The following is a 19,016-nucleotide window of genomic DNA, read 5'->3' on the forward strand; positions in this document are numbered from 1 at the left end:
ATATCATATACAGTTCCTTTTTCACATTTTATTCTTTGTCATCAGTTAGGTGCCTCCAGTAGTAATGCCTCCAATACATGTATAGTTTATTTTCTATTATAAAACTTAAAGGTTTCTGTTTAGTATCTTGAATGCTCCATCATATTGACTTGTAACCTAAAAACATATTTGCACAAGACTCCAAGTTTGCTTTAACCCTTAACCCTCAAACCGCTAGGGGCCCAAATGGAATTCACACCCACAGGCGCAACAAAAAAAAAAATCAAAAAAATTCTTTCGTCTTATAGAAGTGTTCATTTTTGTTCCCTGATCACGGAAAAAATAAAAAAAAATCGTAGGTGGCATATTTTAGCCGCAATAGGGTAGGGAAGTGTGGCAAAAAAGGGGCGTTGGCAGAGCCTTTGCCAGACGAGGTCTACTCCGCCCGAGCTGTCAGACGGCAGTTGCCACAAATATATTATTACCTAATTATTTCAATGTCTCTGATTTTTTCTTAGTTTTTTGCAGTAATATTATTCCATACAGTGAATTGTGGTATATTTATATTATAAAATGTGTGAACCATCGCTGTACTCAAAATTATGGTGTGCATATTAGTGATTCAATTATTATGTTCATAAAACAATAAACATATAGTTTTGCTGTTGTTACACTATATACACAGGTTATATATAAGTATTTGCATGTTTTGTACACCATAACGAACTACTAAGTTGGTCTTGTGAGTCAAAAAGCAACGAGGAGTGACCGCCAAACACCAGCGTGCCACTCACTGCCACTCCCTCCCTCAACACCACCTCACTCACCCTCATTCACCTCCTACAATACTCTTTCTGTATTTATTCACTATACACAGACGTTATATATACGTATTTACATGTTTTGTTCACCGTAACTGTACATCTAAGCTTGTATGGTGAGTAAAGGCCACAAAGACGTAGCAACTCACACAGTCAGCTGATTGGCGGCCGCCCTCAAGGCCAGACGCACTAATATTTGTCCTTCAACAATATTGTTTGTGGTGTTATTACGCTATATACACACATATTATATATAAGTATCTACCTGTTTTATTCACCATACCTGAACAAATAAGCTGGTATGGTGCCCAAAGACCATAGTGGCCATCAGTAAACACCATGCCAAGACGTGCAGACGACGCTCTTCCCTCACCAAAATGGCGGCTCCCAACCTACTCCTCTCGCTGTTATCACACTCTATACACACGTTATATATAAGTATCTACATTTGTGTTCACCATATTGAACCACTAAGCTGGTATGGTGAGTGCAGTCAATAAATGGTGGCCACACACAGTCAGAAGACGCCACAACCCTCCCTTGCACAGCCTTACGCCTCCCTCCATGGAGCACAGCGCTAAATATCACCACAATCCTGCTATTATCAGAATCCTGGTCAGTTTTATCACAGTCAGGGGGCTTCAGTAATACTATCACTGCTAAATAATAGCAGTATCATATATATTATGGTATTTGTAGGCGATGCTGTGGTCACAAGCTGAACAGCGGTGCTGTGAGCTCGTGCTGCGTGCGCCAGCCTTGGTGGCTTGCTCAATACTGACGCTGTAACACCCAAGAATGTTGGCCTGGATTTTTTTTCTAGGTGGCATCTGGCAACTATCGGTCGTGGCTGTACTCTAGCTGCTCCTATCCCAGGCGGGGAGTTTAAATTATAGTGCTAGACACGAAATCATATATAAATGATGTGCGCGGTTTCGGTTTTGTCACTGATATCATTTATATATGATATGCGCGGTTTGAGGGTTAAACTGTGCAACACGTCATATGATGTGTTAGAGTACTATGCAAGAGTTAAACAGCCCGCAGATACATGGGGTTCACCTCACCTTCATCAGGGCTCTTGTAAACAGACGCCATTTAAAAAAAAATCGTGGGCCACATTCTTGGGTGTGAGGGCCTCAGTACTGAGTGAACCATCAAGGCTGACACACACAGCATGAGTTCACAGCACTGCTGTTCAGCTTGTGACCACAGCATCGCCAAAAAATGCCATAATATATATGTACAGTACATGCTATTATGTAGCGATGATAGTATTACAGAAGACCCCTGACTGTGATAAAAATGACCAGGATTCTGATACTAGCCGGATTGCTGTAATAATTAGCGCTGTAGTGGGAAGAGTAATCTTGGTGGGGAAGAAAGTAGCGTTGTCTGTTGATTCTGTGTGACCACCTTTTACTGTCTGGACTCACTATACCAGCTTAGTTGTTCGCTATGGTGAATAAAATATGCAGATACTTATATATAACGTCTGTATATAGTGAATAAAAGCAAAAACAGTATGGTGGGAGGAAAATGGTGGCGAGTCAGGTGAGGGAGGGAGGGAGTGACAGCCAGTGGTAGGCTGCCACTGCCACTCAGCATACCAGCTTAGTGGATAGTTATGGTGGACACAAATGTAGATCCTTATATATAAAGTGTATATACAGTATCCACTTAATTTAACGGCCTCTTTTATACTGATCTGCCGGTAATAATGACAGGTTTGAGAGACCGGTATCTAGAGCCTCGTGTACCAGTCTGGCAGTTGATATTACCGAAGGTAGGTATTGGGTTTGTTTTGGCATCGGCAGGCACTCACATGGCAACATGCCACCGACCTCCAAGGCATTGAGGGGGAGAGGCAAGGAGAGTGGTGGTGTTGAGGGAGGCAGGGAGAGGGGTGGTGTTGAGGGAGGCAGGGAGAGGGGTGGTGTTGAGGGAGGCAGGGAGAGGGGTGGTGTTGAGGGAGGCAGGGAGAGGGGTGGTGTTGAGGGAGGCAGGGAGAGTGGTGGTGTAGGGGGAGGCAGGGAGAGGGGTGGTGTTGAGGGAGGCAGGGAGAGTGGTGGTGGTAAGGGAGGCAGAGGGCAGAATTGCTGACCTGGCAATGGTTGCCAAACCTCTCACCCATACCGTATTAAAATTTTTAATCTTAGTTGTAAAATATTTATGCCAAAAAATGTTAATTTTTGTATATTACTATACATTATTAACCCTTAAATGGCGCATGGCTATATACCATTTGACACCCACAGGTGCATAAAAAAAAATCTCTTTTCTTCCTAACCTGTTAATTTGTGTTCACTGATCATGGAAAAAATAATAAAAAAAATCGTAAGTGGCATATATTGCCCGCTATAGGGCGGGGAAGTCTGGCAAAAAACAGGCGCTGACTCAGCATGCGTCCCAGACTGTGTTGCTCGCCAGCTGTCAGGCCGGAGTTGCCACAAAGAGATAATTACCTAATTATTTCAATGTCTGATTGATTTTTCATAATTTTTTTTTTCTGTAATATTATTCAATAGTGTGTAGTGTGATATATTTATATAATAAAATGAGTGAATCATCGCTGTACTGAAAAATATGGTGTGCATATTGTTTATTCAATTATGTTCATCAAACAGTGAACAAATACTTTGTCAGTTATTATACTATATACATAGGTTATATATGACAATGTCAGACCACGGAGGAAAAATGAAACAGGAATTTCCTTAAGGAAATTCCCGTTTCATTTTTCCTCCATGGTCTGACATTGTCACATTTTTAATCACGTGTTTATTTTCGTGATATACACACATAGGTTATATATAAGTATCTTTTTTTTTCACCATAACGAACCACTACGTTGCTATTATGAGTCAAAAAGTAACGAGGAGTAACCGCCGTGTACCAGCCAGCCACTCCTCCCACCATACTGTTTTTGCTTTTATTCACTATATACAGACATATATAAGTATCTACATTCGTGTTCACCATAACGAACCACTAAGTTTGTATGCTAAGTGGCAGTGGCAGCCAGTGGCAGCCCGCCACTGGCTGCCACTCCTTCCCTCCCTCACCTCACCTGACTTGCCACCATTCTCCACCCACCATACTGTTTTTGCTTTTATATACAGACGTTATATATAAGTATTTACATGTTTTGTTCACCATAACTGTACATCTAAGCTTGTATGGTGAGTAAAGGCACAAAGACGTAGCTACTCACACAGTCAGCTGATGGCTACTGACCTCAAGGCCAGACGCACTAGTATTTCTCCTCCAACAATACTGTTTGTGGTGTTATTACGCTATATACACACATTATATATAAATATCTACCTGTTTTATTCACCATACTTGTACAAGTAAACTGGTATGGTGCCCAAAGACCTTCGTGGTCACCAATAAACATTTTTTTTTAGATATATACAAGAGTTGTTACATTCTTGTACAGCCACTAGTACGCGTAGCATTTCGGGCAGGTCCCTGGAATATGGTCCCCTGCTGCGAAGAATCGTTTTTTCATCCAAGTACACATTTTACTGTTGCGTTAAACAGAGGCTACAGTTAAGGATTTGCGCTCAGTAAATCCTCCCCGGCCAGGATACGAACCCATGACAGCGCTCGCGGAACGCCAGGCGAGTGTCTTACCACTACACCACGGAGACTAATGTTAGTCTGAGACATGTTAAATCGTGCAGACGACACCACTGCCCTCACCAAAATGGCGGCTCCCAACCTACTCCTCTTGCTGTTTATACCCTCTATACACACATTATATATAAGTATCTACATTTGTGTTCACCATAGCAAACCACTAAGCTGGTATGGTGAGTGCAGTCAATAAAAGGTGGCCACACACAGTCGGAAGACAACGCCACTACCCTCCCTCCCACAGCATTACTCCTCCCTCCATAGAGCACAGCGCTAAATATCACCACAATCCTGCTAATATCAGAACCCTGGTCAGTTTTCTCACAGTCAGGGGTCTTCTGTAATAATATCACTACATAATAGCATGAACAAGTATATTATGGCATTTTTAAGCGATGCTGTGGTCACAAGCTGAACAACAGTTCTGTGAGCTCATGCTGTGTGTGTCAGGCTTGGTAGCTCACTCAATACTGAGGCCCCTAACAGGGAATTTGGCCCATGATTTTTTTTTTTAAATTGCGTCTGTTTACAAGAGCCCTGATGAAGGTGTGGTGAACCCCGTGTATCAGCAGGCCGTTTAAATCTTGCGTAGTACTCCAAAGCATCATATGATGTGATGCGCAATTTACTGCAAGTCGGTCAAAGCATCATATGAAGCGATGCGCAATTTAAGGGTTAATCATTAACATGTTTTATAGTTTCCTATTTATTAATTAAACAAATATAGTTTTCTGGGGGGAGCCCCGTCGGCTCCCCAGAGCTTTACCAGGCTGACATGCTAATGTCAGACTTTGGCATCAGTCATGTGTATGGAGTTCTAGGGCCTACCGGGGACCACGGCCAGAACCTGGCCCCCTCAGAGAGGCAAGGGGAGCAATGGCCTATAGAAACCCCCGTGTGGTAGGAAGCATTCTATGTCTGCTATCGACCGGGTCAAGCATCCAGAAAGGTAAGCATTCCAAAACAAACCCCTATTCTGGTGAAAATTGCTACCTAAAGCCGAACTAGTGGATAGAACTCTACAACAGAAAACAAGGAAACTAGTATGACGTCATACGTCACCGCGCCGCTGTCTGCGCGGCTCCCCCCTCCCCTGGAGGGGGAAAGGGGAGTCCCAGACCTCCCACGCCGGCTATCCACCCATCAGTTCTTCGGGTGATGCTATAGGCACCGGTTATGTGCTCCGGCTCCAGTGGTTGTTTCAGCACTGTACCTAGAGTGTGGTGTCTGTTTTCTAGGTGTGCGTGAGCTGGGAGTGATTCTCCAGTACTCGGGCTGCATGTGCCTAGGGTTCCCTTCCCTAGATGCTCTGTAAGTACTGCCCTTGGGGCTTGGGGCTGCCTTCCACAAGTTCCATGGGTCCTGCCCCTGCTTGGCCGTTTACTGCTTGGCTTTCGGCCGCTCTTTGTGTGCTTGGGTGTTCTATCTCCCTTGTTCGCCTTAGAGTAAGTGGCAGTTTTTGCACTGGTGGGGCGCAGGGTACTGTGCAGCTTGTATTTACCAATCATAGCGGTCGGCTCTGTTCCGCTCAGGTACGCTGTCCTCTTGCGGGGTTTTCTTTTTCTTTTTGTTTATCAACCTGGTTGGGTGGTCTGCCTTCGTTCTTGCCCCTTGTGTCCCTTGTTTTCTGAGTATTTTCTGGTGGTACCCCCTGCTAGGTCCCCGTGAGTGTACACGTCCCGGGGGTTCAGCTCTTAGAAAGTTGTTTGGTAGCTTTGGGTGCCGGTTAGCAGTACCCTGCCTGGGATTTCCTGAGCGCGAGTCCTCTTATAGTAAACGCTCGAGACCCTGGGAAACCCCTGGGGGCGCGCGGGTCCGATGGATGTGACCCCAGAGTTCCCCCTCGCTTCCAGCGAGTTTGAGGGTTGCTCTCGCTCTTTGTCTCTGGGTGACTCTGTTTTGCCTCCGTCTGCTGCCTGTGGGGTCGGTGACACCTTCGACCCGGAGTCTTGCGAGTTTGGTTGCTCGTTGTGGCTCGGTTACCCAGTTGTTCTGACTAAGCGGGTGCGGGCAGCAGGGGCGTTGCACTTGAGCCTTGGTGGTGGCAACGTTCTCATGGTTTCCTCCCCGGGAGCCCTGGGGCTGCCCCGTTTTAGTTCGTTTTGGGATTTGGGAGTGTTGGTTGCTTCGGTCCCATCCACGCCCCCTTGTCGACAGACGCGAGGTGAATATGCTGACTACGATTCACACTGGTGCCATGTTGGACAGTGGGAAAGTCCACTTTCAGACACGCAACACCATGTATATGCCAGACTGTGTCATAGACTATAACGTGAACATGCCCCGCGTCGATAAATGTGACATGATGCTTAGCGGAGTGGAGTGCGTGCGCAAGTCTGTGAAGTGGACGAAAAAGTTCTTCTTCCACCTCAAGGATGTTGCAGTGCTCAACTGCTTCAATATGTACCTAGTCAACCCATTCTCGCACTTTCTTACAGTCAATATTAACTTATTAAATACGTGCATATGTGACATACTAAACATACTAGTTTACCTTGAAAAGCTTCATAGAAAACACCGACCTTACCTAACCTTCTTAGTATGCTAACACTATTGCGCACCCCACAAGCGCGCCGCAGACTTCGACGAAAACAGTAAAATGTGCATACTCGTTCCATTTTTCTCACCACAATTCTCGTGCTACGTCGCTCGTTTTGGTATCATTGTGTTCACAATTAAATTCCCTACAGATGTGTATGAATATAATGTACAAAAGCCTGGAGTGCCTCCCCACAGAAAAGCCTACAGTTACCCGTGAACGAGCACCAATTTGTATACTGCAACCTAATGTGTATACTCGTTCAGTTTGATTACATCAATTTTCGTGTTACTTATATATATATATATATATATATTATATATATATATATATATATATATATATATATATATATATATATTATATATATTATATATATATATATTATATAATATATATATATATATATATATATATATATATATATATATATATATTATATAATATATATATATATATATATATATATATATATATATATATATATATATATATATATTATATAAAATATATATATATATATATATATATATATATATATATATATATATATATATATATATATATATTATATATATATATATATATATATATATATATTATATAATATATATATATATATATATATATATATATATATATATATTATTAAATATGACCGAAAAAGTAAGATTAATAATTCTAACACGAATTTTCTCAATCTTTCGTACATTACGCTTCACTGTTGGAGGTAAATCAAAAATCACTTCTCCAAAATTCATTTTTATTTCTAGTCTGACGCGACACGGGCGCGTTTCGTAAAACTTATTACATTTTCAAAGACTTCACAAATACACAACTGATTAGAACTTGCGTTTCCCTGATTTTATATCTACATTTGAGTGAGGTGGGAAGGGTGATGTGGCATTACATTTGAGTGAGGTGGGAAGGGTGATGTGGCATTAACACAAGACAGAACACTAGGGGATATTAATAGGGTATTAAAAGTATCAACACAAGACAGAACAGAAACAATGGGTATTGAATAGAAGTGTTTGTAGAAAGCCTATTGGTCCATATTTCTTGATGCTTCTATATTGGAGCGGAGTCTTGAGGTGGGTAGAATATAGTTGTGCAATAATTGGCTGTTGATTGCTGGTGTTGACTTCTTGATGTGTAGTGCCTCGCAAACGTCAAGCCGCCTGCTATCGCTGTATCTATCGATGATTTCTGTGTTGTTTACTAGGATTTCTCTGGCGATGGTTTGGTTATGGGAAGAGATTATATGTTCCTTAATGGAGCCCTGTTGTTTATGCATCGTTAAACGCCTAGAAAGAGATGTTGTTGTCTTGCCTATATACTGGGTTTTATGGAGCTTACAGTCCCCAAGTGGGCATTTGAAGGCATAGACGACGTTAGTCTCTTTTAAAGCGTTCTGTTTTGTGTCTGGAGAGTTTCTCATGAGTAGGCTGGCCGTTTTTCTGGTTTTATAGTAAATCGTCAGTTGTATCCTCTGATTTTTGTCTGTAGGGATAACGTTTCTATTAACAATATCTTTCAGGACCCTTTCCTCTGTTTTATGAGCTGTGGAAAAGAAGTTCCTGTAAAATAGTCTAATAGGGGGTATAGGTGTTGTGTTAGTTGTCTCTTCGGAGGTAAGGCAGGTCCTAGTCAATAACGGCTTCTCCAATGGTTTCATCGAAGACATCATAAGAAGGAAAGTGAAAAGCCATGCAACCTCCGAAGAGACAACTAACACAACACCTATACCCCCTATTAGACTATTTTACAGGAACTTCTTTTCCACAGCTCATAAAACAGAGGAAAGGGTCCTGAAAGATATTGTTAATAGAAACGTTATCCCTACAGACAAAAATCAGAGGATACAACTGACGATTTACTATAAAACCAGAAAAACGGCCAGCCTACTCATGAGAAACTCTCCAGACACAAAACAGAACGCTTTAAAAGAGACTAACGTCGTCTATGCCTTCAAATGCCCACTTGGGGACTGTAAGCTCCAAAAAACCCAGTATATAGGCAAGACAACAACATCTCTTTCTAGGCGTTTAACGATGCATAAACAACAGGGCTCCATTAAGGAACATATAATCTCTTCCCATAACCAAACCATCGCCAGAGAAATCCTAGTAAACAACACAGAAATCATCGATAGATACAGCGATAGCAGGCGGCTTGACGTTTGCGAGGCACTACACATCAAGAAGTCAACACCAGCAATCAACAGCCAATTATTGCACAACTATATTCTACCCACCTCAAGACTCCGCTCCAATATAGAAGCATCAAGAAATATGGACCAATAGGCTTTCTACAAACACTTCTATTCAATACCCATTGTTTCTGTTCTGTCTTGTGTTGATACTTTTAATACCCTATTAATATCCCCTAGTGTTCTGTCTTGTGTTAATGCCACATCACCCTTCCCACCTCACTCAAATGTAATGCCACATCACCCTTCCCACCTCACTCAAATGTAGATATAAAATCAGGGAAACGCAAGTTCTAATCAGTTGTGTATTTGTGAAGTCTTTGAAAATGTAATAAGTTTTACGAAACGCGCCCGTGTCGCGTCAGACTAGAAATAAAAATGAATTTTGGAGAAGTGATTTTTGATTTACCTCCAACAGTGAAGCGTAATGTACGAAAGATTGAGAAAATTCGTGTTAGAATTATTAATCTTACTTTTTCGGTCATATTTAATAATATATGTCTACAGGAAAGACTGCTACCAAAATATACTAATATATATATATATATATATAATATATATATATATATATATATATATATATATATATATATATATATATTATAATATATATTATATAAATTATTTATATATATATTATTTATATATATTATATATATAATTGACATGCCAGAAAGTGTTCTGAGGAAACTACTCCAAGCTTGTACTAAAGAGGCACCCTTCTTGAGCTCGGATGGGCACATGTATAAGCAAGTAGATGGGGTCGCCATGGGTTCTCCCCTAGGTGTCCTGTTTGCAAACTTCTACATGGGTACCATCGAGCAAAAAGTCTTAGTCGACATGAACTTGAAACCGGCCATATACTGCAGGTATGTTGACGACATTTTTACACAGGTACCTGATGTCAGACATCTGCAGGAGCTGAAGGAGGCATTTGAGCAGAGTTCCGTGCTGCGTTTCACTTACGAGACGGAAAAGGATGGGAAGCTGCCTTTTCTAGATGTAACAGTCATGGAAAAGGGCGGAGGTTTCCACACTGCAGTCTACACTAAGGAAACAAACATAGGAATGTGCCTAAATGCCAACAGCGACTGCCCTGACAGGTACAAGAGGAGTGTTGTTAACGCATACGTCGACCGTGCTCTCAGCCACAGCTCAGAATGGAAGCAAGTCGACGAAGAACTCTGTAGGGTAAGGCAGGTCCTAGTCAATAACGGCTTCTCCAATGGTTTCATCGAAGACATCATAAGAAGGAAAGTGAAAAGCCATGCAACCTCTGAAGAGACAACTAACACAACACCTATACCCCCTATTAGACTATTTTACAGGAACTTCTTTTCCACAGCTCATAAAACGGAGGAAAGGGTCCTGAAAGATATTGTTAATAGAAACGTTATCCCTACAGACAAAAATCAGAGGATACAACTGACGATTTACTATAAAACCAGAAAAACGGCCAGCCTACTCATGAGAAACTCTCCAGACACAAAACAGAACGCTTTAAAAGAGACTAACGTCGTCTATGCCTTCAAATGCCCACTTGGGGACTGTAAGCTCCAAAAAACCCAGTATATAGGCAAGACAACAACATCTCTTTCTAGACGTTTAACGATGCATAAGCAGCAGCTCTCCATTAAGGAACATATAATCTCTTCCCATAACCAAACCATCGCCAGAGAAATCCTAGTAAACAACACAGAAATCATCGATAGATACAGCGATAGCAGGCGGCTTGACGTTTGCGAGGCACTACACATCAAGAAGTCAACACCAGCAATCAACAGCCAATTATTGCACAACTATATTCTACCCACCTCAAGACTCCGCTCCAATATAGAAGCATCAAGAAATATGGACCAATAGGCTTTCTACAAACACTTCTATTCAATACCCATTGTTTCTGTTCTGTCTTGTGTTGATACTTTTAATACCCTATTAATATCCCCTCTTGTTCTGTCTTGTGTTAATGCCACATCACCCCTCCCACCTCACTCAAATGTAGATATAAAATCAGAGATACGTAAGTTCTAATCAGTTGTGTATTTGTGAAGTGTTTGAAAATGTAATAAGTTTTACGAAACGTGCCCGTGTCGCGTCAGACTAGAAATAAAAATTAATTTTGGAGAAGTGATTTTTGATTTACCTCCAACAGTGAAGCGTAATGTACGAAAGATTGAGAAAATTCGTGTTAGAATTATTAATCTTACTTTTTCGGTCATATTTAATAATATATATATATAATTATATAGGTCATATGTTTTTGTATTTTTGCTGATTTTAGTAAATAATAAAAGAAATATAAATTATTTGATTTTTTTACCCTTAAATTAGTTTTAATATTTAAATTATGAACAATAATATATAATATAACAAAATATAAGAAAAATAATAATACATAAAATAAAATATAATAAAAATAATATAATATAATATAAAATAATATAATTTAATTTCAAGAAATTTAACTTTAAACACTAAGATGTGAAAAGGGTTCAGATTAGGCTCAAACCTTTCACAAGAGATTCATATTGGTGTATGAATGGATTATGAATGACTCATGTTAGGAGTGCAAAGTTGCCACAACATCTCAAATTAGTGTTAGATACATATGTCTTGGTTATAAGTTTTGGAAACCTATTTAAGTCCACACACAATATCGTATCTGATACGATAAAACAAACGTTTCCAATCCTTTCAACTCCTTTCCAGATATGTTGTGGCAACCTAAAATTGTTTGCTTTGTTTGTTTAAATAGAGTAATGCAGAAGATGTACAGTGACCACAACAAAGCAGCAGCAACATCAGGATCTGCGGTTTTGTGCAAGAATTCCACTAACTAGGAACCGCTTATTTTGATAAAAGGAAGCCTTTTATCAAAATACACAAAACATAAGTACACTTATATAGCATCAAGCTTCGATACCCATGTGCATAGGAAATAGTCATACAGGTTCCAGAAGTTGGGAGGAAATGTCAGCACTGTGGAGAAATGCCCGACACACACCACTGAAACATTATCTAACACAGTGCAGTCACAAACCCAATATGATAACTATGATTCAACAGAGCAGAAGAAGTTGTCAAACACATGCAGCATATTCATACTGAAACGAACATACAAGTCATAAATACTCATACTCTGCCTAAATAAAAGAGAAACAAAAACAAGTAACACATAGTGGGCCAGCCAGAGGCTTAAGGCCTATGCCAGAATAACACTGAAACAAATAAAAATAAAAATGTGTTAGTCTACTGTACTTTGAAGAGTAGGTGTTAGTTTATTGAGCTTTGAAGGGCAGGTGTAAGTCTACCGAGCTTTGCAGGGCAGGTGTTAGTCTACTGTGCTTTGAAAGTCAGGTGTTAGTCTACTGTGCTTTGAAGGTCAGATGTTCGTCTACCGAGCTTTGAAGGTCAGGTATTAGTGTACTGTGCTTTGCAGGGCAGGAATTAGTCAACTGTGCTTTGCAGGGCAAGTGTTAGTCTACTGTGCTTTGAAGGTCATGTGATATTATACTATGCTTTGAAGGTCAGGTCTTAGTCTACTGTGCTTTGAAGGTCAGGTGCTAGTCTACTGTGCTTTGAAGGTCAGGTGCTAGTCTACTGTGCTATGAAGGTCAGGTGCTAGTCTACTGTGCTCTGAAGGTCAGGTGCTAGTCTACTGTGCTTTGAAGATTAGATGCTAGTCTACTGTGCTCTGAAGGTCAGGTGCTAGTCTACTGTGCTTTGAAGGTCAGGTGCTAGTGTACTGTGCTTTGAAGGTCAGGTGCTAGTGTACTGTGCTCTGAAGGTCAGGTGCTAGTCTACTGTGCTCTGAAGGTCAGGTGCCAGTCTACTGTGCTTTGAAGGTCATGTGCTAGGGTGCTGTGCTCTGAAGGTCAGGTGCTAGTCTACTGTGCTTTGAAGGTGAGGTATTAGTGTACTGTGCTTTGAAGGTCAGGTATTAGTGTACTGTGCTCTGAAGGTCTGGAGTTAGTATACTGTGCTTTGAAGGTCAGGTGTTAGTCTACTGTGCTTTGAAGGTCAGGTGTTAATGTACTGTGCTCTGAAGGTCAGGTATTAGTCTACTGTGCTTTGAAGGGCAATTGTAAATCTACGGTGCTTTGCAGGTCAGGTGCAAGTCTACTGTGCTTTAAGGTCAGGTGTTAGTCTTCTAAGCTTAGAAGATCAGGTGTTAGTCTTATAAACCTTGAAGGTCAGAAGTGAGCCAACTGTGCTTTGAAGGACAAGTGTTTGTCTTGTAAACTTTGAGGGTCAAGTGAGAGAAAACTGTACTGTGAAAAACTGTGAAAACACACACACACACACACACACACACACACACATACACACTCACACACACACACACACGCACGCACGCACGCACGCACACGCACACGCACACGCACACACACACACACACACACACACACACACACACACACACACACACACACACACACACACACACACACACACACACACACACATAACGCGAACAAGGGACACGTTCCTTGGATGCGAACAAGGGGACACAGGTGGAAACTGAGTACCCACATGAGCCACAGAGACGTTAGAAGGAACTTTTTCAGTGTCAGGTTAGTTATTGATGGAATGCATTAGGCAGTGATGTGGTGGAGGCTGACTCCATACATAGTTTTAAATGTAGATATGATAGAGCCCACTAGGCTCAGGAATCTGTACACCAGTTGATTGACAGTTGAGAGGCGGGACCAAAGAGCCAAAGCTCAACCCCCGCAAGCACAAATAGGTGAGTACACACACACACACACACACACAGGAGGTATCACAGGAAAAGTAAAATAAACACAAATAAGTCATAAATGAAAATCAAACACTCTAACATTGGAAAAATTATTGAAATGGAAATAATTTTATTTTTATTTTACAGAATTCTTCAAAATTTTCATGATCATTTAATCATGTTGGTGGTTCTGGACCTAGACGACCGGGGGAAGACCATCATTGGAAACCAGGGACCTATGGCGTTTTAAGAAAATCAGATTGGCTAAAACGCGGATCCTCCTTTTTTGTTCTGTTAATAGCACCCTGCTGTTCCTGAGAGAGAAACAAACATTATTCTAATCTTACAGTAAACAATAATTATGTAAGTCTCGATTTAAAAAATCTTGCCCAAACGTTCATGATTGTTTTTTAAGTGTACTAAGTAAGATAAGTGTCTTGCTTCACTATCATAAAACACAAGTCTTATATGTGGCATTTTGGGAGAAGCCGGAGTACAGTACTGTATACGTCTGGTGGTTGGAGGGGGGGGGGAGGTTGCTGCGATACAACCCCATGTAATTCCAGAGAAGACGGGCACGTATACAACCCTTACAGTCACAATTATATTTTATATAATTATAAAGCAAGTGTGTGAGGATGGGTGGAGCGGACATGCAATACAGGACCAGTGTGAGATGTGGGAGGGCAAGACACAGTCCAGAAGGCAAGTGTGAGACATGGGAGGAACAGCAATCACTTTCGGAATCAACACAGCAAATTTACTGTTTTACCGAAATCCAGCTATAAAAACATCCTGAAGATCATGGCAGAGACCATTATCAATTGCCTGCAGATGATGAAGAACGCCTCACAACAACAGACTCAAGAAATCACTTGTGTAATAATGGACAAGTTCCTGCAGCAGACCTCAGTTACACAAGAAACAGAATGAGACAAGACAGAGCACAAGAGGACAAACAACGCGACATGGACATACAGACAACCAACAACAGTCGGGTAGTCAAGACACCAGACCATAAAAATCCACAAAAACAACTGCAAGAAGTAGTGGCAACTCAAGATCAACGGAATCATTCAACACAAGAGACAGACAATAAACTTAAGTCAGTTAACCATCACTTGGCCAAGTCCCAAGTCCAAACTGGATTGGTAACTGACAAATTTAAAAAACTCTTCACAAGTCAGCGTCTTTCCTTGTGTAGCTTCTGGGGTTCAATGGCCCCTCAGCCCGCCGGTTAGTCGTATGGTCAAAAAAGGCTTTTGGACGCGGCTGCTCGCAGCCTGAAGTATGAATCCGGTAATTCTTGGAGGTGTTTGTCAAGGAGGTGTGTTTGTGTAGCGGGAGTGTGTCAACTTTTAAGCCGTCCCAATAATTAAGATGACATAGAGCGCATTCTGAAGTAGAGTTGAAGTAGAACTTCTGGTTTCAATTCTTTTAACCATGTCGTAGCTCAGTCGATTAGGGCAGCGTCTGGGATGCTCTCGGACGTAGGTTCGAACCCTCGTTACGGCCCATATGTGTTTGTTCATTTGATGCATCACGCTATTGTCATTTCTGTGTGTAATGAAGTAAGGGCGAAGAGGTAGAACGGCCTATTGACAGAGCTCGAGTGCATGGGGTAATTGCGTAAAATCATGGTTTGTGTCTCGGAGAGGCTGCAGGATCCAAGTAAAATCAGAAGAACTTCTGGATGCAATTCTGTTAACCTTGTTGTAACTCAGTCGATTAAGGCAGTGTATGGGATGCTCTCGGACATAGGTTCGAACCCTCGTCACTGCCTTTGTGGATTTGTTCATGCAGGAAATTCTGTAGTTAGTTGGAGACTCTCAAACGGGTGTTCAACTTTACAAACAGAAATGCTAGCCATTCAAAATGCTTTGGAACATACTCTTGCTGAACACAGACAACATGTTATACATACAGATTCGAGAACTGCCACTGAAACCTTCCAACAAGAACACATACGTGATAACATCCATCTGACCACAAACGTCATAGCATTAATGCAAAGATTCAAAAGTCAAGGCCGTCGGGTACTTATCAACTTGGTTCCAAGTCATGTGGGATTAATAGGGAAGGATATTGTACACAAAGTTTCAAAACTTGCAACTAAGAGAAGAAATATACACATTTACATTTCACAGAGTCCATCACGATTTAAGCGAGTACAGTTAATTTAAATAGAGTAATGCAGAAGATGTACAGTGACCACAACAAAGCAGCAGCAACATCAGGATCTGCGGTTTTGTGTAAGAATTCAACTAACTAGGAACCGCTTATTTTGATAAAAGGAAGCCTTTTATCAAAATACACAAAACATAAGTACACTTATATAGCATCAAGCTTCGATACCCATGTGCATAGGAAATAGGTATACAGGTTCCAGAAGTTGGGAGGAAATGTCAGCACTGTGGAGAAATGCCCGACACACACCACTGAAACATTATCTAACACTGTGCAGTCACAAACCCAATATGATAACTATGATTCAACAGAGCAGAAGAAGTTGTCAAACACATGCAGCATATTCATACTGAAACGAACATACAAGTCATAAATACTCATACTCTGCCTAAATAAAAGAGAAACAAAAACAAGTAACACATAGTGGGCCAGCCAGAGGCTTAGGCTACCTTGAGGCTACCTTGAGGTGCTTCCGGGGCTTAGTGTCCCCGCGGCCCGGTCGTCGACCAGGCCTCCTGGTTGCTGGACTGATCAACCAGGCTGTTAGACGCGGCTGTTCGCAGCCTGACGTATGAGTCACAGCCTGGTTGATCAGGTATCCTTTGGAGGTTAGGCTTAAGGCCTATGCCAGAATAACACTGAAACAAATAAAAATAAAAATGTGTTAGTCTACTGTACTTTGAAGAGTAGGTGTTAGTTTATTGAGCTTTGAAGGGCAGGTGCAAGTCTACCGAGCTTTGCAGGGCAGGTGTTAGTCTACTGTGCTTTGAAAGTCAGGTGTTAGTCTACTGTGCTTTGAAGGTCAGATGTTCGTCTACCGAGCTTTGAAGGTCAGGTATTAGTCTACTGTGCTTTGCAGGGCAGGTATTAGTCAACTGTGCTTTGCAGGGCAAGTGTTAGTCTACTGTGCTTTGAAGGTCATGTGATATTATACTATGCTTTGAAGGTCAGGTCTTAGTCTACTGTGCTTTGAAGGTCAGGTGCTAGTCTACTGTGCTTTGAAGGTCAGGTGCTAGTCTACTGTGCTATGAAGGTCAGGTGCTAGTCTACTGTGCTCTGAAGGTCAGGTGCTAGTCTACTGTGCTTTGAAGATTAGATGCTAGTCTACTGTGCTCTGAAGGTCAGGTGCTAGTCTACTGTGCTTTGAAGGTCAGGTACTAGTGTACTGTGCTTTGAAGGTCAGGTGCTAGTGTACTGTGCTCTGAAGGTCAGGTGCTAGTCTACTGTGCTCTGAAGGTCAGGTGCCAGTCTACTGTGCTTTGAAGGTCATGTGCTAGGGTGCTGTGCTCTGAAGGTCAGGTGCTAGTCTACTGTGCTTTGAAGGTGAGGTATAAGTGTACTGTGCTTTGAAGGTCAGGTATTAGTGTACTGTGCTCTGAAGGTCAGGAGTTAGTATACTGTGCTTTGAAGGTCAGGTGTTAGTCTACTGTGCTTTGAAGGTCAGGTGTTAATGTACTGTGCTCTGAAGGTCAGGTATTAGTCTACTGTGCTTTGAAGGGCAATTGTAAATCTACGGTGCTTTGCAGGTCAAATGCAAGTCTACTGTGCTTTAAGGTCAGGTGTTAGTCTTCTAAGCTTAGATGATCAGGTGTTAATCTTATAAACCTTGAAGGTCAGAAGTGAGCCAACTGTGCTTTGAAGGACAAGTGTTTGTCTACTAAACTTTGAGGGTCAAGTGAGAGAAAACTGTACTGTGAAAAACTGTGAAAACACACACACACACACACACACACACACAAACACACACACACACACACACACACACACACACACACACACACACACACACACACACACACACACACACACACACACACACACACACACACACACACACACACACACACACACACACCACACACACACACACACACACACACACCACACACACACACATACACACACACACCACACACACACACCACACACACACACACACACACACACACACACACACACCACACACAAAACACACACACACACAACGCGAATCAAGGGACACGTTCCTTGGACGCGAACAAGGGGACACAGGTGGAAACTGAGTACCCACATGAGCCACAGAGACGTTAGAAGGAACTTTTTCAAGTGTCAGGTTAGTTAACGGATGGAATGCATTAGGCAGTGATGTGGTGGAGGCTGACTCCATACATAGTTTTAAATTAGATATGATAGAGCCCACTAGGCTCAGGCATCTGTACACCAGTTGATTGACAGTTGAGAGGCGGGAACCAAAGAGCCAAAGCTCAACCCCCGCAAGCACAAATAGGTGAGTACACACACACACACACACACACACAGGAGGTATCACAGGAAAGTAAAATAAACACAAATAAGTCATAAATGAAAATCAAACACTCTAACATTGGAAAAATTATTGAAATGGAAATAATTTTCTTTTTCTTTACAGAATTCTTCAAAATTTTCATGATCATTTAATCATGGTGGTGGTTCTGGACCTAGACGGACCGGGGAAGACCATCATTGGAAACCAGGACTATGGCGTTTTAAGACAATCAGATTGGCTAAAACGCGGATCCTCCTTTTTGTTCTGTTAATAGCACCCTGCTGTTCTGAGAGAGAAACAAACATTATTCTAATCTTACAGTAAACAATAATTATGTAAGTCTCGATTTAAAAAATCTTGCCCAAACGTTCATGATTGTTTTTTAAGTGTACTAAGTAAGATAAGTGTCTTGCTTCACTATCATAAAACACAAGTCTTATATGTGGCATTTTGGGAGAAGCCGGAGTACAGTACTGTATACGTCTGGTGGTTGGAGGGGGGGGGGAGGTTGCTGCGATACAACCCCATGTAATTCCAGAGAAGACGGGCACGTATACAACCCTTACAGTCACAATTATATTTTATATAATTATAAAGCAAGTGTGTGAGGA

At 41.5% G+C, this 19,016-nt stretch overlaps 1 protein-coding gene across 7 annotated transcripts in view; it reads left to right on the top strand.

Moving 5' to 3' along the window:
• LOC123759855 (adenosine 5'-monophosphoramidase HINT3) overlaps nt 1–19,016 on the top strand; it is a 156,381-nt gene that overhangs the window by 81,100 nt on the left and 56,265 nt on the right. The gene's annotated exons all lie outside the window — the stretch shown is intronic.

Source organism: Procambarus clarkii, chromosome 8 (genome assembly GCF_040958095.1).
Source record: "Procambarus clarkii isolate CNS0578487 chromosome 8, FALCON_Pclarkii_2.0, whole genome shotgun sequence".
In the NCBI taxonomy this organism is placed as follows: Eukaryota; Metazoa; Arthropoda; class Malacostraca; order Decapoda; family Cambaridae; genus Procambarus; species Procambarus clarkii.